The sequence below is a fragment of the Lissotriton vulgaris genome, chromosome 7 (assembly GCF_964263255.1).
Source record: "Lissotriton vulgaris chromosome 7, aLisVul1.2, whole genome shotgun sequence".
Lineage (NCBI taxonomy): Eukaryota > Metazoa > Chordata > Amphibia > Caudata > Salamandridae > Lissotriton > Lissotriton vulgaris.
In genome coordinates this window covers 1155452058-1155477347 of record NC_141695.1, presented here as the reverse complement: position 1 = coordinate 1155477347, position 25290 = coordinate 1155452058, and the positions used below count along the sequence as shown (strand labels likewise).

Sequence of the window (25290 nt, the reverse complement as noted above, 5' to 3'; positions counted from 1 at the left end):
GTTTTGGTCTTGATTTATTTATAAAATTAAGCTCTATTTTTTAACCTGGTGATGAGTCTTTTTTGTGGTGTTTTTGCTGTGTTACTATTTGAAGTATTGCACAAATACTTTACACATTGCCTCCTAAATTAAGCCTGACTGCTCTGTGCCAAGCTACCAGAGGGTGAGCACAGGATAATTTAGGGTGTGCTGTGACTTACCCTGGCTAGGATTGTATTTCCCGCTTGGACAGGGAGCATACTTCTGCCAACAAGAAACCCAATTTCTAAAAGGCCCACATCACTTTTTTAATGCATCCCAGGCACAAACTATAGGGTTGTATTTACTAAGCCACACAAAGCCCAATTTGTGTGACTTTGCATGGCTTAGTTATAAAAAAACACAACACAGTGCACAGCGCTGTTTTGCATTACTTTGCGTCAGGAGGAAATTAATAGATGGAGTATGGGCATTCCCAAGCAGCCACCCAAAGAGTTTGATGCAAACCCAGATTTAAAGGTAGTAAACCTGCGTTATTGCCATTATGGCTCACCTAACCGAGGCTGGCATAACAAAATATCTTCATTTCTCCTTGAAACTTCCACTTTCTTTGTGTGCTACATTCTTAGTAGATATGGCGCATTTCTGCAGCGCAGCACAGGTAGTTACCTGGCTACACTGAGCTACGTGAAAGGTTAGTAAATCTGGCTCTTAGGGGCCCATTATGATGTCGGGCGGATTGCCTCCGCCAGGCTGGCGGTGGCCACCGCCGGCCTGGCGGAGGCAATCTGCCCGGCATACATGTCCTGATTCCCCCCGCCAGATTAGGAGGGCGGAGGGGACAGCAGCGGACGGAAAGACCATCCGCCGCTTTACCGCCTAATAGATCAATATGGTGGCGGTGTCCAATGGACACCGCCAGCCATATTACAATGGCTATATGCAGAGGCCTTTCCGCGGCGGCAATGCCGCCACGGAAAGGCAGGCGGCAATTGCTGCGGGGGTCCCCTGCGGGGCCCCCAGGTGATGACAGAGGTGGAGGGGGACATGGGGGTACCTATGGTACCCCCAACATTTGCATATGCAAATGCGCAAAAGCATTTTTAGCATTGTGACGGGCGGTGCAGAGTGCACCGCCCGCCACAATGCTTAAACTACAGGATGTGCCCGCTGCAGTGGCGGGCACATCCTAATTCCCCCCACGGGACCCCCGCCCTTATGGCGGTCGGTCCCGTTCTCCGATAGGGTGACGGGCGGACGATGTCCGCCCGTCATCCTAATGGGGCCCTTAGTGTTTGGCAGACAGGGACTGTCACAAATGTGGCTTGTATCCCCTCTGTCTTATTAAAAGTGCATTACAATATAATATGTTTGTAAAAAGGCAGACAGGATATATGTCACATTTGAGATAAAGTACCCATAGACCAAATTCTGAAGAATTTCCAGATTACTTAACAGATAAGCGATGGCCTCAAGGCAGGTTTCTCACTTTTCCAAGTCCTGTATGTACCAGATATTCATCCAAACTAAGAAGGTTTACATGTTATGGTCATTTTTAATATGCAAACAAGTCTTTTTTTTACCAATCTTAGAATAAAGATAGATTGAGAAAAAACAGTAATGTTAAACACTTTTGCCTTGCAGCTTGTATGAAACTCCTCAATGCAAGTTCATAATTAGCTTGTTTACAAAAGTTTAATGTGTGACCTCCAGATAACACAAGGATCTCTGTAGCAAACGTTGTAACCCACTGAGCTGTCTGCATCAAAATACAAATCTCTGACCTGCATGTTACATACTATGCTTTGTAGCAGGGACATGAACCCTCTATGCTACGTTATGACGAGACAAACCTGTGACTAGATTACACACAGATTTCTCCAGCAAGTGTATTACCCACTCAGTTATCTGACCTTTTTAACAACGCAAAAATTGCTGGGTACAAAAAACATCTCTATAGTGGGTGACTTAATCAGTAAGATATTTAAAATGTTGTCTATTTGTAGTCAATTAAATAATAAAAAAATCACTACCACATTTGTCATTATTACCAATTTCTTTAGAGTAGAGTTAAAACAAAACTTTTCTCTTTATTTCCCGGCTCTTTGGACCTATACCCCCTTTCTGCTGCCACCCCATAGACCCAGTTTATGGAATCCCAGAGTAAATGTGTTTGTTTCCAGCCCTGTCCACCATAGTTCACAGACAATGAAGATTCAGTTATTATACGTAGGTATGTACTTCACAAATAGTAAAGGCTGCTTTCCTTGACAGCAGAGATAGCTCTCACATTATTCACAGTTACCAGCCTTGAATCAATAACACGACTCTATAATTCCATTTTACAGCGGCTCCTCTGAATTAAACACAAGAAGGCAGAGCTAGAACCCATTTAGCAGAAAATTAGAGCTTCTCGTCAGAGACTGCAGAATAAGTGCGAGGTTGGAACCAGCAAAATCCAGTGGCCTCGTAACAAGGCACTTCTAGGCAGTTATCTACAGCGCCACCCTCAGGCCACTGTCAGATTAGCCACGCAAATACCAAATATGGCCTAATTATCAGGACAGAGCGGCAAAATGTAACGAGGACGCTAACAATATTTGCACCCACCCTGCACGAGAACAGATTTAGTGCACCTGCTTTAAAATACATGTTTGTTCGAGCCGGAGCAGATGAAATGCGACTACCTGCTCTCTGTAGGTGGTTCCTTGGTCTTTCCACTTCTTTCTTTCCAGCTTCGGACTCCAGAGCCAGCGACATAAACCAGTTACGACGGCCTGATGTGTCCCTTACCTTATGTACTTTTAAGAGGCAACCGGAACAGGCCCGGGCGCACCACAATATTTTGGGAAACAACCGGTCGGGTCGCCTGTTTTGAGCACTGTTTTTTAAACTCATTGCACTGTCGAAAGGCAATTGATCAACACTAAACAGTGCCACAACCGGAGCGAGTGCCAGAAACAGGGGCGGCTCCTCCGTTAAGGCGTTGGTGCTTTTAAGCAGCGCACTGCAAAGGAAACATACAATTACAAGAACTTCAAGTTATTATAATTTTATATTTCCTGTTGCTATACTGGCGGGTGGGGCGCGGAGCAGGGAGGAGGAGGAGTGGTTTGCCCACTCCTAAGTAGGGTGACCAACTGGCATGGGTGCAAATTCAGGAAGGGGAGTGTAAAAAATCAGGACAAAGGGTCAAAATTCAGGACAAAAATTCAGGACAGGAGGTCAAAATTCAGGACAAAACTTCTGGAGAAAAGGTAAGTTTTACAGACACATCAGAGGAGGTTGTGCAATAATATGTAAGTAAATAAATAGACAACCATTTAACACCTTGCATGCTTATGACGGAACCATTCCATCTTGAGTCACAAGCGGCGTGTGCTCATGACGGCGTTGTTCCGTCATGCGGCTGCCGCTCCGCCCACGCAGCATTAATTCCCCACCTGTGCGGGCGAATTAATGAGTGGGCGGGGTCACGACAGAACCACGCCGTCAGGAGCACATGCCGCCCGTGACTCATGACGGTGTGGTTCCGTCACTAGCACCACAGCGCCGCGCTCACCCCTACCACCCGCACCGCGGCAAAATTCGTACCACGGCGAAGGGGTTAAGCACTAGTCAAAATACGTTTACATTAGGTTGAAACAATCGTGTACTTCACAGTTTTTCAGTATGTGCGCAGCTTTGGTCAACTGTGCAGGTCTTTTTGTGGTATTTCATATGATAATAATCTATATATATGGTTACAGCACTGGGTTGTCCAGTCTGATATTTTGTTTACAATTCATGTTCCTAAGCAGGCATGTTTGGGGAGAGAAATGGTATGGAAGATCTGCTCGGATAGACATTGTGAAATGTAAAGTGGCAAGCATAAGATGCAGCTAATTTAGATCCAAACATATTCAACCATTTGCAAAGCTATCCATCATGTATCCTTCCATCCATCATTTCACTCATCCATCCCTCCATCCACCCTTTCACTCATCCATTCATTATCCATCCATCCACCCCTTCAACCTATCTATCCGCACACTCATCCATCCACTCTTCCACCCATCCAACCTCACTCATCCATCCAGTCATTTACCCTTTCACCCATCCAGCCACACTTTCACTTATTTATCCATCCACCCAGTAACTCACCCTTCCACACATTCACCATTTCATTCATCCACACATCCATCCTCCCTTTCTCTCTCCATTGATCGTTTCACTTAGCCATCGATCCTTCCTTCCATCCACCCAACCATCCATCTACTCATCCACTCATGAATCCATCCATTGACCCTATCACTCATCCATCCTTTCAATCATCCATCCTTTCAATCATCCATCCATCCTTTCAAGTATCCATCCATCTTTTCTTCCATCCATCTACCCTTTCACTCCTTCGCTCATTTATCCAACCTTTTGCCCATGCACCCTCCCCTTCACTCACTCATCCATCCTTACATCCACCCATTCACACATCTCTCCATCCATTCACCCTTTCACTTAACAATTCATCAATCCATCCATCATTTCACTCATCCATCCACCCATTCTTTCTCTCATCAACCGTCCATTCACTCTTTCATTCATCCATTCACACTTTCACCAATCCATCCAGCCATCCACCCACCCATCCCTTCACTTACTCTTCACCCACCTTTTCTCATTAATTGTGAGCTAAGCCTTCGGCTGCAGAGTTGTAGACAGAAGAGACCCATCAGGAACTCACCCCTTGCTGTAGTTCCTAAAGCAAAGGGAGGGGTTCATGATGCCCCTGCACATGGTCAAGCTGAAACCTTTGAAGTCATGGTATTCTGCTACTTCTGTTATTGCATCCAGATATATAATAAATCACATCTATGTCAAGCCATGACTATTGGCTTTGTCAATTGTTGTTAGTTTCATCAAATAAAAAAGCAGAAACAATGGCTTCCTTGAATATAATATTGACAATGCATCCGTTCTAAAAGGGTGAGACTGTGAAAGAACTATAACCCTTTTTTTAAAGTTCTTTCACCACCTTATTTGTATGAACTGGATTCTCTCCTAGCAGCATGGGCATTTTCCTACATGTCTTCCTTCTGACAGGATGCCCGAGGCTGGAGGAGGCTCACCACATGCTGTGCCAGCCCAGACTGACCCATTGTTATTCTGTATGTGGCAATCCGTCCCACACAGATTGACAATGAGCGGGTGGGGTTGCTCTTGCGCTCAGAGGAGAGCAAGGCGGCCCCATCAGGGAATTTAGGATTCTCACAGGGGAACAGTGCTGTTCCCCAAAGGCCAAAATTACAGAAAAAAGCCGTCCGTAAAAGGAATCATCACGAACAACGGACGTTAGGTCCCAATTACGGACTGAAATTTTCGGACGGTTGGTCACCCTACTACTAAGTGCGCAGTCACTGTTTGGTCGTCCATCTCCAGTCGCCCACAGCAGTCATGAGCACTTCCCCTTTCTCCATGCCTGCATGGAAAACAAGCCCAGGCCCCCATTCCCTGGTTGAGCATCGTGATTGGTCAGGGGAGCCTGAGTAGTAACTAATCACAACACTATATTGCAGCATTGTGATTGGTCAGGGGATCCTTTTCTGTGCTTCCTGTGCCTCAGAGAGCAGGAGCAGAGATACGGGGGTTGCGTGCCAAGGCAAGTGTTTCTTTTTTATTATTTTACTTTTTTACCTTTCCACCCACCCCCCCCCTTACGACCCCTTACATGTGCCCGCACCCGCACTGCCCCCAGAGAACCATGCCGGCTGCCACTGGGAAGAATCGAGTGTCAATATTGGTGGCATGTTCCTCAACAGAGGAGTTGATGATGGAGGAGATGTCTGGAGTGGCGCCAAGTTGGGCTGAGCATACACTGTAGGTTAAATGGACGGAGGAGACGTTGAGAGTGGTCACTGTGCTCGGGTAGTCAGAACTGTTGGCTCTAAGAGAGGCGGATCTGAGATGGCTACAGGTGCACTGCGATTGTCACAAGCACAGTTACCATTGGAGGAATTGGTGAACCTAGGAGCGGAGAGCCCATGAGCCTAGAAGAAAAAGCTCACTCGTAGGGAATAGACGGGGTGGCAGAAATCTAAGAGTCTGGGTCTGAATTTGGAGCTATGATGAAGAGAGACATGGAGAAGGGTGCATGGCTGGAGCAGATCCTGTATGTAGGGTAATGAATATCTCCTAGGAGCCCACTGCTTGATGGTAACTTTAGCACCAAATGCAAGAAATGGACTCTAGTCTAAGGTATTGCACTGTAGGTTTGATGGCATAGCACACAGAGAGCCAAGGAGATAGGAGGCATCCTGACTCTATGACTGGGAATATATACAGTTATGAAGATGGAAGATGCTTTAAACCCAAGGAAGAGAGGTTGTAAAGGCAACTGCACAATCTTTTCAGCCTGTGGCTAGCGTCATTAGTGAGGCAACCAAATGGGAAAGCTGAGTCTTTGGCGGGATCCATATTACAGTAAAACTCCATAAAGATTTTGTTGGAGCACTAATATTAAAGGGTGGGTGCCACTGATGGCAAGATTAAGGCCCTGATTCACAAAGGTAACTGATACTTTTGAGTAAGTTTACTACGTTTTGGCTAATCACAAAATCCGACTTTACATTTTCTCCACAAGTGTTTCTCACATGTCTCCACCAAAGTGAAGGACCTGGGGGCTATACACCTTTGATTAATTTATAAACTTTAATAAGTTTACCACTCATTGGCTATTCACAAAATCCAAATGTAAATTTACCCCAAAAGTGCTTACGCTCAGATTTTGGAGTAAATTTATACTCAAATTTTGTGAATAGCAAAAAAGTAGTAAACTTACTGAAAAGTGTAAATAACTCAAAAGTGTAAGTTACCTTTGTCAACCAAGTTCCATAGCCATAGAGAAAAAAGTAAAGTTCAAACAAATTAGGGTAACTAGAAATGATAATGAGACTGGGCAAGAAACTGCCTCTTCTAAAGTTCTCTGTGGAGAAGCAGATTAGGCCTAGAACTTCCTCACCTTCCTCCATGGATGTGCAGTCTTTACCACCTACGTCAGGAAACAGAATGATTGGAAAACAGGGTGAAGGCAACTAGTTCAGTGGTGCCTGGTGATCCTAGGGAAGAAGAGCTTTAATTGCCCATGAGGGAAATATGTGAAACTGAGCTGAGATCACTTGCATTGACCAACTAAGCTATCTTAGTAGTGGAATACTGATATGTTCGAAAGAGACACTTTGGTATTGGGAGTTTTCTTTCAATTGCCCTTAGAAAAGCATTCAAAAGATCAAGAGATCCTCAGAGTGCTATTCTAGAAAGAGGATGGTGCCTACCAGTAAGAACCTGGGGCCTCATTTATGATGCCTTGCGTCAATTTTGCGCTTCCGATGCGTCACTTTTTGTGACCCATCGGCAGCGTAAAACATGCCTCCGGTTACGCACTATTTACAAAATGACGCATCTAAGCGGATGCGTGACTATGTAAACCCCTGCGCTACATTATACCTGCGTCAGGTATAATGTATGCAGGGGGCGTTCCCCCACAAAAAGCCTCATATAAGTGACGCAGTGAAATCTATGAGATTTCCTCCTCCTGGACCTGTCAGCCGCCTTCGACACTGTCTGCCACCGCACCCTATGCACCTGCCTCCAGGACACAGAAATCGGAGGCAAAGCACTGGACTGGACCACCTTCTTCCTCTCCAGCAGAACACAAAGCGTCCGCCTACCTCCCTTCCGAGCTGAAGCCACCAAGATCATCTGCGGTGTACCCCAAGGATCCTCCCTCAGCCCAACACTGTTCAACATCTACATGGCCCCACTCGCCCACGTCGCCAGACTGCACAACCTCAACATCGTCTTTTATGCTGACGACACACAACTGATCCTCTCACTCACCAAGGACCCTCTCACCTCCAAAACCAACCTCCACAAAGGTATAAAAGCCGTCGCCAAATAGATGAAGAACAGCCCTCTGAAGCTGAACTTGGACAAGACAGAGGTCCTCATCCTGGGCTCCACCCCTTCTGTCTGGGACGACTCCTGGTGGCCAACCGCCCTAGGAGCAGCTCCAGCACCCACCGACCACCCACGCAACCTGGGATTCATCCTCAACTATACACTCTCCATGACCAAGCACGTCAACGCCATCTCATCCTCCTGTTTCAACACCCTCCGCATGCTCCAAAAGATCTACAAGTGGATCCCCACCGACACCAGAAGAACGGTCACCTAGACCCTCGTCAGCAGCAGACTGGACTACGGAAACACCCTCTACGTGGGAGCCACAACCAAATTGCTGAAACGACTGCAATGCATTCAGAATGCCTCTGCCCGCCTTATCCTCGACATCCCTCGCCACTTTGTGGCCAGTGCAGGTCTCACACCCCACCTGAGAGACCTGCACTGACTTCCCATCAACAAAAGGATCACCTTCAAGCTGCTCACCCACACACACAAAGCTCTCCACAACACCGGACCAGCATACCTCAACAATCGGATCAGCTTCTACACCCAGAACCGCCAGCTCTGCTCTGCCGACGTCGCCCTCGCCATCGTTCCCCGCATCAGGAGAGTGACCACCAGCGGCAGGTCATTCTTCTACCTCGCCGCCAAATCCTGGAACACCCTCCCCATCCTTCTACGGCAAACTGAAGACCTACTAACCTTCAGGAGGCTACTCAAGACCTGGCTGTTCGAGCAGTAGCAGCACTCCCCCCAGCGCCTTGAGACCCTCACGGGTGAGTAGCGCGCTTTACAAATGTCCTTATTGATTGATTGATTGATTGATTGGGAGTATGCACTAAAAATGGAAGGCCTAGAGCCAAAAAATTGCCACGATAAATGAGGCCATGCTATAGTTGGCTTCATCAAAATGAATATTGCGATCCCCCAGGTAGTAAAATTAGAACTCTTGAGTATAAAAAGAGAATGGGCTCTGCTACACTCGAGCTCCAGTGGCCTGTAGGCCCAGGGGGAAAATATACATGAAAGCATTGAATAGCTTAAATTCCTAGCTAATCCAATAGAGAAAACCATACCCTCTCAATCTGGAATATACAGCTGTTCTATATGACAGGAAGATACAGATTTAAAGACAATAGCAATACCTCCTCCACGACCCAACGAACAGGCATGTCTCATAATACAGTAGTCATCAGCTGTGTTACAAAATTCTAGACTGGCTGAGCCGGAGGTAGGTGCAGCAGCAGAGAGACATTGATTTAAAGTGCCATCACACGGATGTCATTTTAGCAAAGATTGAGTTGGATGTTCTCAGGAGATGTCCACCTTTTTGACCCCAATCTCATACTTGATTTCACATTCCTATTAATACAATCTAATTTCAGAGGCAAGTAAAGTGTTAAACCTGACGTTCAAAATGGGCAAACATGTGACCTATCCAAAAATATAGGTGCCTTAGATTTACATAGCACATGTATTGATGTTTGACTCTTTCAAAATATAATTTGCTTTTTGCATTCCTGGAAGCTGTTCCTTGAATTTGGCTACTTCAAGGTTTATTAGTGCAGTTGTATAAGTAATGTTGCTTATGCTCGTGGTTTGATGAGCTCATTTGCCAGTCCCATCCAAGTTCCTTTCAAAAGACCTTGCATGCAGAGTGATCATAGCACTAGGTTTAGTTATTTTTATTTATTATGTAGCTAAGTGAGTTCAGGAAAGACAAAGTTTCCAGTTATGACAATTTGCAGCTGATACACATGAAAAACATTACATCCTTTTTAGATCTCGCCTGCACAGCATTTGTGCTGTGCTTATGAAATCTTTTGGAATAAATAAAACAAATCTTAAAAGGGACACACAGTCAGCCCACAGTACACCCATTACTTACCATTCATATACTTCGCCAGTCACCCTCCTTTTCTTGCTTCTCACTGGTCAGTAGCAGCTTCTCAAGTCATCAGGTTGCTCTTTCTCTCTTCTTTCCTCAGCTGTTCCCTGGAGCTTGAACTAAGTACCCTTTCCAGTTGGTGGTCAGTGGCTGGTGGCTGATGTTCTTCCACTAGCCACACACCATCATGAGGTGCTGTATTTGTAATTTAATCCCCGCACTCCAAATGAGTGCATGTGTTAGTGTTTCCACTGACCATTGTTTGTGCTCCCTTTAACCTCTCCCCTCCGCTGTTGTTTCCCACACTCCCTTTTGTTTGTTTACCACCCCTCCTCCGGCTGTTTGTTCTATTTTTTTTCCATTTTTAGTTAGCACGAACTTGACGCCAAGTTTTCGGAGCACTTTCTGCTCTCCAGTCACATCTCCCACCTTGGTCTTCAGAGTAGCCAGAGGCTAGTTCGCGCACAATTGGGTAATAGTTTCCCCAGTTGTGCGAAGAAAAGGCGAATTGGGTGTATAACCAAAATGTGGGCTAGAATCCGTCCAGTGTGCAGCAGATTCAGAGAATTGTGTGGTGCAACCTTGCTCCCGCCCAGGATTGCCTTACCATACCCCTCCTCCTGATTTGGGTGTGGGCATGCCCGCGGTAACACCTGTAGGGCCAGAAATCTACTGATGGGCAAGAAAATCCTTTCTAGGAGTGTCCGACATTGACCTCCGACCTGTTCCCAGAACCCTGCTGACCTGCACCTTTGTTCCTTTTGATCTAATCATGCCCAGATCCATGCTTCACTGTGTGGGGTGAGCAGCTTTTACAACGCGGGTATTACCATGCGCTGCCATTACTACGCTGCTTTTACAATGCAAGTCGTTACAACGATTTGCGCTGGAGGGCGCTGTTGGATAGGGAATAGTTTAAGTTTCTATTCCAACACCTTCCCTACTGTAACGTGGGCTGGAGTTGGAATAGAAAATTAAACTATTCCACTATCCAGCGCTTTCAGCACAAGTCGTTGTAACGTCTTGCGTTGTAATGGCACGCGTGGTAATAGCCCGCGTTGTAGTGTCATACAACCCTGTGTGGGCATGTCAACACTTCTCTGGCCCCGTCCCCATACCGTTTTGCCCTTTATTGTTTGAGGCTCATCCCCTGCTTTCTCCTTTTTACCAGACCACCTGATTGAGGAAGGAGTCGGACGCCTCCCTGAAGTCAGTTATCCTCTTGGTCCTTGGACCTGCCGCCCAGCAGTCAGTTGCTCGTGGCCGTCCCAGCCCATTCCCAATAAGCACCGTCTGTTTTCCTCTGGGCTCTGGCTCTCCAGTGAGCTCTGCTCCAGCCCCCCAGCCAGTTCATAGAAAAAGGTAATTGAAGGGATAGATGTACTTATGGTTCAATTGTTGCCCCACATTCAAAAGGAGCTGCTCTTATCTCATTTCAGCACGCGTTGCAAGGCGAGTGGGTGGGGATGTTGTAAGTAGCACAAGTACATGTTATTTAAAGCAGCACTATGTCCTTGTGCAATGTACTTGCCGTTGCTCATGTAAAGTGCTCCAATACCCCTGGGTCGAGTTACCGCTATATATTTAAATGTAAAATGCTCTCGGAAACCAGAACACTCAATTTATCCCTGCAAGTTATTACACATTTAATAAAAAGCTTTGTGTGGCTAAAGCATTGGGAAGTAATTCGCTCATCACAATCCAGCACTAGGTGGCACCTGTGCTACCTTTCAACCTAGATATCTAGGCATCTGTCAAAATCAGGAGCTGTTGTACAGAGTTAAATTGTTGTTTCCATTTCCCTTGCCACCTGACCAGTATTTTGGAGCCTCTCTTAGCTTTCATTGATTGCGTCCAGAAATTAGAGGTGGGGTGCCAATGAAAACTCAAGCCTGAAGCCATGGTCAGCTCAAGGTCCTGCTAAAGCCTCGAGCCCATAAGAGTCTTCTTTCTGTCGCCACCCTCCCTCTGCCCAGGGTGTGGCGTTACAGCCAGTGCATGCCAACTTTTGTGACTAGTGAACCAGGCTCGAGCCTTGGCCTCAGCTCACCATCCCGTGACTTAGGGCAAATCACTTAATTTTCCCCTTGCCTGTAAAAATGAATGTGACCTTGTGTAATATAACTGGTGCTCATGTAAAGCACTCAATACCCTCGGTGTGAGTTCGCACTATATAAAAACAGCAAAAAAATGTGCAAAGGGGTCAAACAAGGCCTTAATAAACAAGCATTGGCATTGCCAATAGGTCTCACTTTTGGGACCTTATGTGTTTAGCCAGAACATTTGGCTATGTTGTAGAGCATTGTGGCTGCTCAGCAGAATGTTAAAAATGTATAATAAAAAGTGTTAAGCATTTTTATTACCTTTATACAAACGAAGACGACATTATATACAACTGAAAAACCTGATTAAAAAATGATTTTATCATAAAAAATGTCTTCTAGTTTTTTTGTACTTGCACTGCTGGCAACTTCTTTCTGCCTGTTCTCATGCTTTTTTGTTATAATTATGTGCACTGTGTGGTATTATGTGGAGTGTATTTATGTTGCATTGAGTAGAGTGTAAGTATGTGGCGTGTCATTATATGGCACTGAGTGGTATTATGTGGAGTGTATTTATGTTGCATTGAATTGAGTGTAAATATGTGGCGTGTAATTATGTGGCACTGAGTGGCAATATGTGGAGTGTATTTAAGTTGCATTGAGTAGAGTGTAATTATGTGGCTTGTAATTATGTGGTACTGAGTGGTATGTGGGGTGTATTTATGTTGCATTGAGTAGAGTGTGATTATGTGGCGTGTAATTATGTGGCAATGAGTGGTATTATGGGGAGTGTATGTTGTATTCAGTAGAGTGTAATTATGTGGCATGTAATTATGTGCCAGCTCCAGGCCTTGGAGTCTGCCCAAGCCGGGGCCCAGCTCTGCGGCCTGCAGGCACCCTCTGCATCATGGAGCGCAGACAATATGTGGCAGGGGCCCTGGCTTCCTTGGAGCTCCCTGGCGGGAAAGGCTGTGCCATCTAAAAATATCGCGAGCACTAAAATAGGCGCTACCCAATGCTGGGAGAGGGGACAAACTATAAGACCCCAAAATAATAAGTGTGCAGCTGTTTGTAATATGCATACTACCGACATTTACCCTGCCCTTAACCAGCGTACAGTCCAGTCTAAGTTTACTTCTCTCCTGAAAGAATAACACTTCAATAGTTGGCTGCACCTGCACTCACGTGCTAACAAAGCACACTGAAGAGGCTTCACACTGACATTCTAAATCAATAACGTATGTGTGCCGACTGAGGTAAAAAGAAGTGGTATCTGACGAGGGAGCACCTGACCCATGTCTGCATGTCATTGCCACGTAATGGGTCTCTGTGTGCCCTCCTAGATGTTGTTTTCAGAATGTCCAGCATAAGGTATCAAAATTATTTGTACTTTAGGCTAACCTATCACTGCTTCAAGCCTTTCTCTGCAGTGCAAATGTTTATTGAAAACACGACCATTGATGACCTGGTATCCCCTGGCTGAACACAGGTTCTTGGAAAGAGCCCCGCTACCCTGGGGCCTGCCTTTCTAAGTGTGCCACCTGGCGTGTCTCCATCCCTTCTAACTGCATGTGTGCCTGGTGCAGATAATTCTGCCCTTTCCCTATCTGCGCTGCCGCCTTCAAACATTTGCTTGTCGTATAGGGTAAGCGTATTTTTCCAGAGGCACAGAGACAATCAAACAGCAGGCTTTTAAAAGATGTTCCGCGTGTTTTGACTGCTAAATCTGCCATGAAAACCGCTTACCTCAGCAAACAATGGGACGGAAAAGTAACCAGGATGACAGGTGCACCAAGAGAGTTATACTGCAGGGAGGAAAGCCATGGCAGCAAAATGGGCATCAACGCAGGGCCAACTGTGGCGGACGAGAGAGAGGATAAGAAAAAGAGAGAGAATGACAGGAGAGACATGGATAAATGGAGGGGGGACGCTAGACAGAGGAAGAAAGAGATTCATACCATGCAAAGGGAGAAATAGAATGAAGTAAGGAACGAGAGAGTCGGAAATACAGACGAGAAAGAGAAAGCGAGAGAGATGACATAATTTTTTCTGCTACAGCTGTTTCAATAGACACTAAATACACAGGATATGTGTGATTGGCATCGCGTAACATGGCATCTGGGCTTTAAAGCAACATCGCATATGCATGAAACATGGAATGTAAAATGAAAAATGAAGTACTTCACGACTGTGGCCGCAATTGCAAGATAAAAAACCCAGCTCGACCAGGCTAACCGCCATCTGTTTCCAATTAATGAGACCATGATATGCAGGCGCGATAATTGGAAACAGATGGCGCTGCTGCTTGCTCCCGAGCACCCTAGGCCAGGGGACAGAGAAGGCGGGATATGCAAACCGCCTTGGACCAATTGCGTGCTGGCTTTCTTAGAAAGACGGATGCAAAGGCCAATTGCGGGTGATAAAAAAAAGCACCCACACGAGCATGTGTTTAGAGTTTAAAAGCCCTTACTAAAAGCTTTGCAGAGCAGCGCATGCATGTTGGCTCAGGTGAGACCTAAAAAGGGAAGCAAAAATAGACTCTCACTTGTACAAAGTGACACCAAAATACCTGGATAAATTGCTGCTTTTCCGCTTAAATTGTGTAATCTTAGGCAAACCATTTCATTGTGCCAAAACGTCTTTCTTCATTGTTTCATATAAAAGTACTTTCAGATACGCCAGAGCCCTGACTCTCCTTGTTAATGTGTTGGCTCACCCACCTCTTGTTCTAACCCCAAAACCTACACTTTGGAAATTATTCTATCCTTTTGATTTTTGTGTTTCTCGAATTTCCCGAATGACCTGTATAATTCAAAGAGATAGGTTCAACACAACAGGTCTTGACAGTGGAAAAAAAGTGTTGATGTGTTTTCTTCTGGCTCCCGCAGTCTGACTGATGCAGTTTACTAACATATGTCTCTGATTGAATGCACTTCTATTAATCCACGTGTGAGTCCTCTGGTGATGATCACACCCTATAATCACCCTGCAGCCATTTTCCAACCTAGTCATTTAACTGTCTAGTTTGATGTGTCGCCATTTAGGGTAATCTAATTTATGTGATTCATGATTGCCATTTCTTTAAATTGTAAGTTGGTAGATTAATGTGTGATTTCTTCTTTTTGGGTATTGAGAGCTGCATCTTTTTCTTTCTGTTTTATTTCTTTCTGTTTTCTTACCTTAGACCATTGCAATTTATTAGAGTTAAGCAGTTCCATAATTTAATGCTTGGTGTGGGATCTTGAGTTGGATTTCTTGAGCAACTTACTCCTTTCATTGACTGATGGTCACCCCACTGACATTCTAAATATGCAAAAGTGGGGTTTCAACCTGCAGTCCTGTTTCTAGAGAACTTAGCAAAGTGTAATAGAGTAATCATAGTCAAGTCATAGTCAAAATCCATTATTCGATCAATTACAAAATGATCATAAAAGTACATATATGAAAAACAATTTTTGATATTCAATTTCATTTAAAATCCAAAATATATATGTTCATTTTAACCTTACTAAAAATGTTAAAATTAAATCTATAAAAGATTGTCAGTTTCCATGGTTTTACTTCTATAACATAGTTTTCATCCAGTGATTGGTTCTAGTGCTGGGTTTTTCCTTTTTTTCATGAACGCCCATAGAAACGAAGCTAATGTAAAACAAATCAAACGATCTGATTGACTCTTTAAAAAATATAGTGCCACCCTACATTGTTTAAAATTCATCTTCTGCAATATCGGTTTTAAATAACTATTCCTCTCCTTCTTATACCGTTTGCAGAATAAAACAAGATGCAGATCAGTTTGTCTTGACAAGCCATCACAGGGGCACAAAGATAAATCAGCATGGTTATAAATTTTACCAGGGTAACCTAACATAAGAGGGATCATATTCAGACGAAACATAATCAATATGAATCTGTGATGTGCATTTGTAACGTCTGACAGATAAAAGAAATATCCTCTCTCTATCACTGGGGGGATTGATCTATAGTTCACCATTGCTTGCTTTTTCCCATGAGTTTCCCTTCTCTCAAACTCTACCCTCATCCTAAAAAAAAATTTGACCTTTTCTTTAGAGATATTTCTACATTCATCTGGATCTTGAAACAGTTGAGGTAACCCAATCTTGTTCAGGAGTTTTTCTACGTTGCACAGCCATCTGGATCTCCTCCACTTATCCATGTTAAATGTAAGCAATTCTTAATGATTGTGTGTGTCAGGGGGATTGTGTCCCTTCTCCAGATTGCTTGCCACAGTAGGACAGGGGACAATTGTATTGAGGCTGTGATATAAGGGAGTCCCAGTTCTAAGTGCAAATGTAGTTAGAGGTCGAGGTGGGGAGGCCAGCTATAGATTTGTAAAACTTGTTTTCTATAGTTTGCAGTGTACCCGTTTCAACAGTGCCCCATACCCCCACCCCCTACGTCACTGCTGCTGTAACTTTAGCCTGATAGATTTGTTTTATTGGTAGAAATGGCCTTTCGCCCAGTTTTTTTTAAATAGAGTAATCAGTTTATCAAAATACGTGCTGCTTTGTGCTTAAGGTCCGGCCTATTGGGCCTGTGATACTAATATGTAAGAAAAGGTGCGGAAAGCTCCGTCCCTGTCACGCAGCGCACTTATGTGTGAAGTCCCTGGGGCTTCTATGAGTAGTAAAACAATAGGAACAATAATCTCAAAATGTCAACCATATAATCAGTAACATTGTAATTTAATTCATTCCTTTACTGAACCAGATAAACAACCATCAAAGTTGTCACTTCAATAGAAACATATAAATCAAGAATCCAAAGTAAACAGATGCGTAGTATAAATCATATATGTTAGGCCTCAATTTAGGCATTTAACAGTTTTTTAAACCCAATGCATTTCGGGTACAACCCTTCATCAGGGGCATAACATTTATGTGTACTTCCAAAATCTGTTGTTGAGTATAATTACCACCTGCCGGAACAAGAAGAAAAACTATATGAGCAATGCTAGATCAGAAACAGTGCGAGCCACACTTAATATCTGTGCTTGCAGAAACAAGAGAGAAACTACGTCCCCAATGAGTGCAAGAGGTGAAAGGGTGGAACAGAGCAGAACAAAACAAACGCGAAAGTCTCCGTGTGACCAACTTACTAATCGCGGTGCATAAAAGGCAAAAAAGTTAAGTTGACTTGGGGAAAGCCCCTCTGTGATCTTGCTGTTAGCTGAACCAACCCCAAAGGTGTAAACCGAATGCCCGTAGAGGCTTATAGGAATTACAAACAATGACCTCAGAGATTGAAAGGGATATGACAGTAAAAATGCATTCCCTGCGAAGCGTAACTATGCTTGAGTAAACAAAAAACGAAGTCTGAGAAACGAAGTGTAAAAGTATGGCAAAGTATACAATGCGGGTGTGCCTTGCACATCCCCCATTGTTAGCGGAAATTAGACTTACCTGTGCCAGTAAATATTTGGCTAAGAATCAAATAATGTGATGCTGACGTTTGCGATCTGGTTACAAAAAAGACCAACTACACATTGCAAAGACAAACTCACCAAGTTTCTGGTGATAGCAAGCTGACAAGCTTCATGGTAACGTCAAGTGTGACTCCGGTTTGTAGGCACTCATAAAAATACGTGCGTGAAACGTCAGTAAACACCATGTGATGACAACACGTGGTTACAATGCTTAAAGGTGTATGCATGGATGTGAAAATTCTTCAACCGTAACAAAACTTTATTTACAAACCCGCTGGGAGAAAAATTGATAATACATGCTAACTAGAGTGAAGAGCGACTGTGCAAAATTCACTACTGAAACACAAGGCTTATATGCCATGTGAAATAATCTATACGAAGGGTGCTGTAGGTCCTTATGAATGGTTGCAAATGTATAACTATGCAACACATCTGTAGGTAAATTAAATGAGTCAGATGCATACAAATGCTGAGGGCACTGGTCTAACTACATAAAAAACGGGCCAAACAGTACTCTATGATGAATCAGTAATAATAATAATAATAATAATAAGGCATTTATAAAGCGCATGGCTGCACAGACTGTGTATCCCCGCGCTGACTGCTAACAAAACTAACAGAGGGAGAGGGACGGAAGAGAACCAGAAATATGTTATGGGGGAAAAGATAAGTTTTTAATTTGGCTCTGAATAGAATTTCTGAGGGTTCCATTCGCAGATGAACGGGGAGGGCATTCCAAAGTTTCACTCCAAGGTAGCGAAAGGATCTGCCCCCCATTTTTGCTCTGAGAATACGGGGAAATTTGAATTGTGTCATTCCCGAAGATCTAAGGTCTCTGATCGGACGATGGATAGTTAGGAGGTTTCTAAGATAGATAGGTCCTTTATTGTGGGCAATCTTATGGGCGTAGCAAAGGCTTTTAAATCTAATTCTTTCCCTAACAGGGAGCCAGTGAAGTTTGGACAAGGCCGCTTTGGAAGATGTTCTTCTGGGAAGACCCAGTACCATGCGGGCGGCTGCATTTTGAATGCATTGTAGCTGATGTAACTGCTTTTGGTTCAGGCCTAATAGGAGAACATGTCCGTAGTCCAAATGGGGTGTTATGAGCGCATGTACAATCGTTTTTCTGGCTTCAGTAGGGATGAGATCAATGATTTTTCACAGGATTTTTAGCGTGCCAAACAAAGCACTTGCCTGTTATTTTGCTGACTTGGGATTTTCCCGAAAAATCCGAGTCAATCATAACCCCTAGATTTTTTACCTTCTCTACAGGGCGGGGAAAATCACCTAGAGCCGTAGGCCACCATGCCTGGGACCATATTGAAGTTTTGTTCCCTACCACCAACACCTCTGTTTTGTCTCCATTTAAACGGAGGCAATTGTTGTCCATCCAGGTGGCGACAGCAGCCATGCAGCCAGAGAAATTGGTGGCAAATATCTCGCTATCTTGGGTAAGCTTGAACATAAGCTGGGTGTCGTCGGCGTAGCTAACAATGCCCACCCCAAAGTTCTCTACGACGCGAGCCAGGGGCTCCATATAGATGTTAAATAAGGTAGGGCTCAGACTAGAGCCCTGTGGAACCCCATAGCTCACGTCACGAGAAGATGATTTAAAGGGTGGGCAGTGTAGCTGGAACGATCTTTTGGTGAGGAAAGACTTGAACCAAGCCAGTGCATGGTCCTTCACTCCTATATCCGAAAGTCGGGACAGCAGCGTGGCATGGAGCACAGTATCAAAAGCTGCGCTTAAATCTAACATGACCAACGCTGCTGTCTCTCCCTTGTCCACCATCTTGCTAATGCATTCCGTGGAATATAGAACAGCTGATTCCGTGGAATAGCCAGGTCTGAAACCCGATTGTGTGGGGTGGAGTACATTTTCCTTTTCTAGAAAAGCCATAAGTTGTTTATTGACTATATTTTCTATTATCTTGGCACATTGTGGCAGGAGGGAGATGGGCCTGAGATTTTGGAATTGGGTGACAGAGATATTAGTTTTTTTTTGAGAGGGATGACTTGTGCTGTTTTCCAAGCCTCTGGTACATAGCATTCTTGAAAGGAAAGAATTATCATGTTTCTTATATGATCAATAAGAAAGTATTCCATGATGTCTTTACTTTTTCCCAGTGGGCATACATCGTTAGGGGAACCTGAATGAATACTGTTGATAATGTTGATCAGCTCTTTTTTGTCAGGTATGATAAATTGAGTAAAGGTGTGCTTTTGAGTAGGGGAGGTTTTGGTCCTTGTCTCCTTTCCTAATATAGGGGATTTGGGAAAACTAGCGTGAATTTTCTCAACCTTTTCAACAAAGAAGTCAGCTATTTGTTCACATATGTCATTAGAATATGTGTCCTGCGTATCTAAACATGTTGGATCTGTAAGTTCTTTATAGATGCGAAATAGTTCTTTCGTGGGGTTGGTTGCCTCTTTAATTCTGATTTTATAAAAGGCGCTTTTTTCCTCTCTTATCATTTTCTGGTATGATTTTAGTTCCGATTTATAGATTTCCTTAAGTTCTGGGGAGTCGTTTTTTCTCCACTTGCGTTCTGTTGCTTTGCAGTGGGTCTTAGCGATTTTTAGTTTTTCCGAGTACCAAGGTTCTGACTTGGTTCTCCTGACAGGGGGCTTCGAAGTCCACGGGGCGATTTTATCTAATGCCTTACCTAGCCATAGTTCGTAGTTATTCCATGTGTCTTGTAAGGACTGACCTGTGGGCGGGGGGTGTTTCTCTAATTCGCTGATCAAGCGTTCAGGGGTATAGTTTTTCCAGTTTCGGCGCTTTGTAGACAGTGGTTTGTTGGGAACATTGTTAGTAATGTTAATAGGGATGTAGAAGGTAATTATATGATGGTCAGACCAGATTAGAGGGACCGGGGGGGGTCATTTCAATTCATTCCCAAGTGGCAAAAACAGGGTCGAGAAGGTGGCCATGTTGATGCGTGGGGTTGGTAGATAGCAGTTTTATTCCCAGCGCGTGTAATGCTGTCTTGAGTATTTGAGCCTCTTTAGCATTATTATCTTCGAGGTGAAGATTGAGGTCACCTAAAATCATAAAATTGTTATGCCTTATGGCTAGCTTAGTGGCTGTTTCTATGAGTTGGTTGCAAAAAGGGGTTGCATTGCCAGGAGGGCGATATATGAGGAGACCAGTGACGGTCGTCGAGGGAGTCAGTTTTATAGAGAATGTACCACATTCACTATTTGTGAAGGGCTTATTAGTGAGAGTACATTCCAATTCCGTTTTGCAAATCAGTGCAAGTCCTCCACCGCGTTGTTTAGGCCTATCGATTCTTAGTAGACTGTAATTCAGAGGTACTGTCTCCAAGATATCGGGGGAGGAAGATTCCTCTAACCATGTTTCAGTAAGAAATAATACATCGCAGTCACGTTTCTGCAGTAGATCTTGTATTTCCGTTTTATGTTTTATCATGGATCTGCAGTTAAGCAACATCATTTTTAATTTGGGCGTGGGGGCGTCATTATTATGTGGGTGAATTTAAATGATAGTGAGTGCAAGTCCAGATGTACAAACATACTGAACATCAAGCACAAGAAAACCTATACAATACTGGTGTAAATAGTAAAATACATTTATAAAGAGCAATTATAGAAAGCAAAGCATTTCATAATGATCGTTTAAACCTTTTGGGGTGATCGTATCCAGATATTTTCTACAAAACGTTTCACGTTGAGCTAATACTGTGCTTGTGTTTGTACCAGCTCTGTGCTTTATACTTTCTAAAATGGTGAATCTAAGTTGTGGAATAGTGTGTGGTGTGTCTATCCAGTGTGCAGCTAGGCAAGAATGTCTATTCTTGTTGCGTATTGTACTTTTGTGCTCAATTATGCATGTTTTATTTTTCGAGAGGTTCTTCCCACATATGTTAGTCCGCCTGGACATCGTATGGCATATATGACTCCCTCTGTGTTGCAGATTGAGGTATGTTTTAGTTTGATGGTTTTGCCTGTTTGAGGATGATGAAAATATTGCCTGAAATGACATTTCCACATTGTCCACAATTAAAACACTTTCTCATGCCCTTGTGTGCCGTAGTAGGTTTTATGGGTATTGGCTTCAAGAGTTCTCTTAGGTATTTAGAACGAGTGTGTGCAAAAAGGGGTTTATCCAAAAATACTCCTGTAAAATCGGGCACCTTTTCCACAATTTCCCATCTCTTCATTATGATTTTTTTGATTTTGATGCCTCCAGGGAGTGTTTAAGAATGAATACTTCGTGTTTATTTGTAGTTTTTGGTGTGTTCCGAAGTAGATCTTCACGTTTTTTATTTTCAACGATTTACTTGGCGTTTCTAGTATGTCCAATGGATATCTCCGTTGTTGATACCTTTCTACTTGAGCTTGAATTAAAGAGTCAGTCTCTGCGGCACTTGAGGAAATTCTTTTGATGCAAATAAATTGTGAAACTGGGAGATGTCTTTTTAATGAAACAGGTGAAAACTGGTATTTATGTCAGTGGGTTTTCGGTACACTGATGTTTCTGAACCTGTTACTGTATTGCGTATTTCGATGTCCAGAAAATTAATTCTGTGAGATTGGATGTCATGCGTAAATTGTATGTGGAGGTTTCATTGATTGAGCAGAAGAATGTTCTTCTCAAGTATTGCACAATTTCCTTGCCATATAATGAGTATATCGTCAATGTATCGCATATACATGACTAGGTATCTCTGCCTCTGGATAATATTCAAAATGTGCTTATGTTCAAAAGACGCCATGTAAATGTTTGCATATGAGGGTGCTCCTGGAAAGCCCATGGAAGTTCCATTTTTTTGTAAGAAATCTTTGTCATTCCATGTAAAGTAGCTCTGGTACAGTGAGAACTCCAGAAGTTCTAGTAGAAAAATGCCATTCACTTCTTCTGACTGACTGTTAAGTAATCGCCACACTATTGTTTCTATACCCTCCCCATGGGGGATGGAGGTGTATAGTGCCACTACATCGATAGTGCATAGTAATGTGTCTTCATTGAATTAATGTCGTATGCTTTGCAGTTTTTTGGGACAATCCGTAGTCTCCCTGACATAGGAACTCTATGCTTGGACCAAAGGTTGCAAATAAAAATTGATGAATTGTCCAATCGGTTCATGTAATGAGCTGCATCCTGCGACGATGGGGCGGAATGGGGGATCCACTACGTTCTTGTGCATCTTCGACAACATGTACAAGTGTGGCATTTCTGAAGCTGATGGTTGTAGAAACCTTTTCGTACATTCAGTGATCCATCCCATCTCTTCAGCATGTTTGACAATGTTTGTAAATACGGCCATGAATTCTTTCGTAGGATCAGATGTTAATTGGATGTATGTATTAAAGATTGCAGGAATCGCTGTTAGCAAGAGCGGAAAGCCATTTTATTCTTGGCAGCCATTTTAGTTAGCCATGTGCTTGCCATGTGCTTTCTCCCTCCTCCAGAGCCTTGCACATGCTCAGAAAGGCCTAGCTATTGGAATGCCCCTGCTCCTAGTGTACAACTGTCAGGCTATTCTTACTGACTTACTGATTAAGCAGAAATGTCTCCCCTCCCACTTTGTTGAGCAAGCAAATTTTGTATACCCATATTAGTCAATAAGCATGCTTGTATGTGCCAGGACCTACCCTTGGTTTTATGCTGACTATGTAACCTATGCATATATAAGGCCCCTGTTCTCTGTACTCCGTAGAATGGCTCCTACAGTGGCCCGAGGGTACTGTATGATGCAGTCTCCCTCATGTGAGGTTAATAAATGCATTGTTTTAATATTACATCTTCCATGCCAATTTCTTCTTTGTTGGTTTTAAGGACCAGTTGTATCAGTGAACCCCTTAAAAGGTTTTTATTTCTTCAAATGGCGCCCAAACGTGGACCTCATCGGAGAAGCGGCTATCCAAGGGAGTGGTCTTGACAGGAGACAGGAATCTACTGAAGAGGACAGGACAGGAATCTACTGAGGAGGTACCCAGCGCGATCGGAGATTGTTTATCTTTCCAGCCCAGTATATTTCTGGTCTTCCCTGATCTGGCGCTCCAGGAGGTAGCTGCTCCCGATTGAGAACATCTTTGGCGTGAGTATTCTAACATGACCGTTAGGTCATTCAAAACTTGGCAGTGTTAGGCTGGAGATTTGTGCTTGGTAAGGTTGTTGACATTTGATTTGTTTTGTTTTGTCCAAAAATCTTGGAACTTGCTTGGATATATATGAATTGCAATTAATATTGACAGGCAATGAGGAGATTTTTCTCTAACTTTTTTAAAAACTTGAACGGCACACATTGCGCTAAGTGCCACTTGGCGAATAATATTGAATATGCTGCAATATTCTTGCATGCCTGTTCTTAGCACACTTCGTAGAATGTGTTGCTTTCTTGGGGGTACCAATATGGAACTAGAACGGAATCAGCCGGTTCCCCTAGAGGGGCTACCTAAATAGGTTTAGGTATATTAAAAAAGATATTTTTTCCTTGGTGACTAAGTACCCCATGGAATAAAATATATACATAAAAAAGCATCCTGGTCTGCACACTTAGTAATATTCATAAGTGGTGATATGCAGAGCACTTTTTGAGTGTTCTTCCAGCCAAAACTGGCAAATTTGGTGCATTTTGGCTTCTTGAACATGGAACAGTCTTTGGGCTGTTTTTGTGCTGTCTTTTCGACTAATTTTGAGAGCTTTTCTTGTAAACATGACTTACAATTAGTATTTACAGACGGTTTGGTTTAAGTACAGTCTGTGGGTTGTCTCTTGGTTTTGTACTAAGTGTTGATTTGTGGGTTAATTGTGTGTTTAAAAGTCTATGTGGTTTGTGGTTTGACATCGGTGATACTTGTGTGAGTAAGAAGCAATTGCGCTCTTTGTGTAAGAATGGCTAGCCTTAAGCCTGCTGTATTGTGTGTTCTGAGTGTATGACCCCCTTCTGTAAATGACTGGAATGATCTCAATGTTTTTTTTTTGTCATCATTATGTTATACAAATGTCATTGAATAAATTCCATTAAAAAAATCCAGAAATGAATTATGTAACATATACTAAGTAGCTGCACGCTATCATTAAATTTAAAAGAGTAAGACATTATACATGTGTGCAAATTGCCACAATGCTACAGATAACATTAGAATTCACATTCAATAGGAATAAAATAGGCCTCATAGAAAGGAAGGGGGGAAAAAACGATATTGTGTGCTTTGCAATAACTAGGACTAAAATGCAAAATGTTACAGCATTCTCCTTAGATACATTGTATTAGATATTAAAAGGCATTCACATCATCTGAGTGAATTGGTTGTTGCTGAAATAAATATGACATTATGAAAACAATAGATGTTGACTACCTTGAAATGCCTAACTTTTAAATAGACTGTAACAATGCTTACTTTCAACAGTAGAAAAAAAAGCTTTCCAACAGCTGTGTTTAAGCTGTCTCACTGAGAAGAAGCTGTCTGCCAAAACAAACAGAGATTAAACTCTTTCAGGACATTACAAATACACAAGGAAACTGCTGAGTCAACTAGATCTTATGTGAGTGCAAACACGATATAAAGGTGTGCATTAAAGACTGCTGATTTTAAAAGTGAGAAAGACAGTTTCATTATTTTGGATAACAGAGAAAAGATTAGAAGGGATTTTCTTTCTTATCGCCCTTTTAATAAGCACATCCATGGTTCTTATGTTAAATAATAACTGTCCTTTAAGAAGTTGTGCAGACTTTTCATATTTCAAGTAAGGTTTCTGTGCTTAGGGTTATAAATGAATGCATTTCAAGGTGATAGGAAAGGAATGAGGCTTGCTTTTCATATGTGGAACCATCAAAAGGGTTGGTGATCATTATTTTAAAAAAAAAGGAAATTTGACTATATGAAAAAAAGTTTATTAAAAGTAAGTGCACTAAAATCGTTTTTTGATCTCTATAATGCCTAATTATCATACTGTGAACACCTAGCATCAAAGTTGAATTTAAGCGACGCTTTACAAACAGTCGGGTGGGGGGGACTAAAATGTG

The 25290-nt window shown here is 43.1% G+C and overlaps 1 protein-coding gene across 1 annotated transcript in view; it reads right to left on the bottom strand.

Annotated features, from left to right (window-relative positions):
- The window catches only part of LOC147703075 (sulfate transporter-like), a 306504-nt gene extending 303738 nt beyond the window's left edge, over window positions 1-2766 (bottom strand). The window contains exon 1 of the mRNA XM_086931611.1: window positions 2667-2766. The gene's annotated coding sequence lies outside the window, so the exon portion shown is untranslated. The remainder of the gene's footprint in view (window positions 1-2666) is intronic.
- Window positions 2767-25290: the final 22524 nt, after the last annotated feature.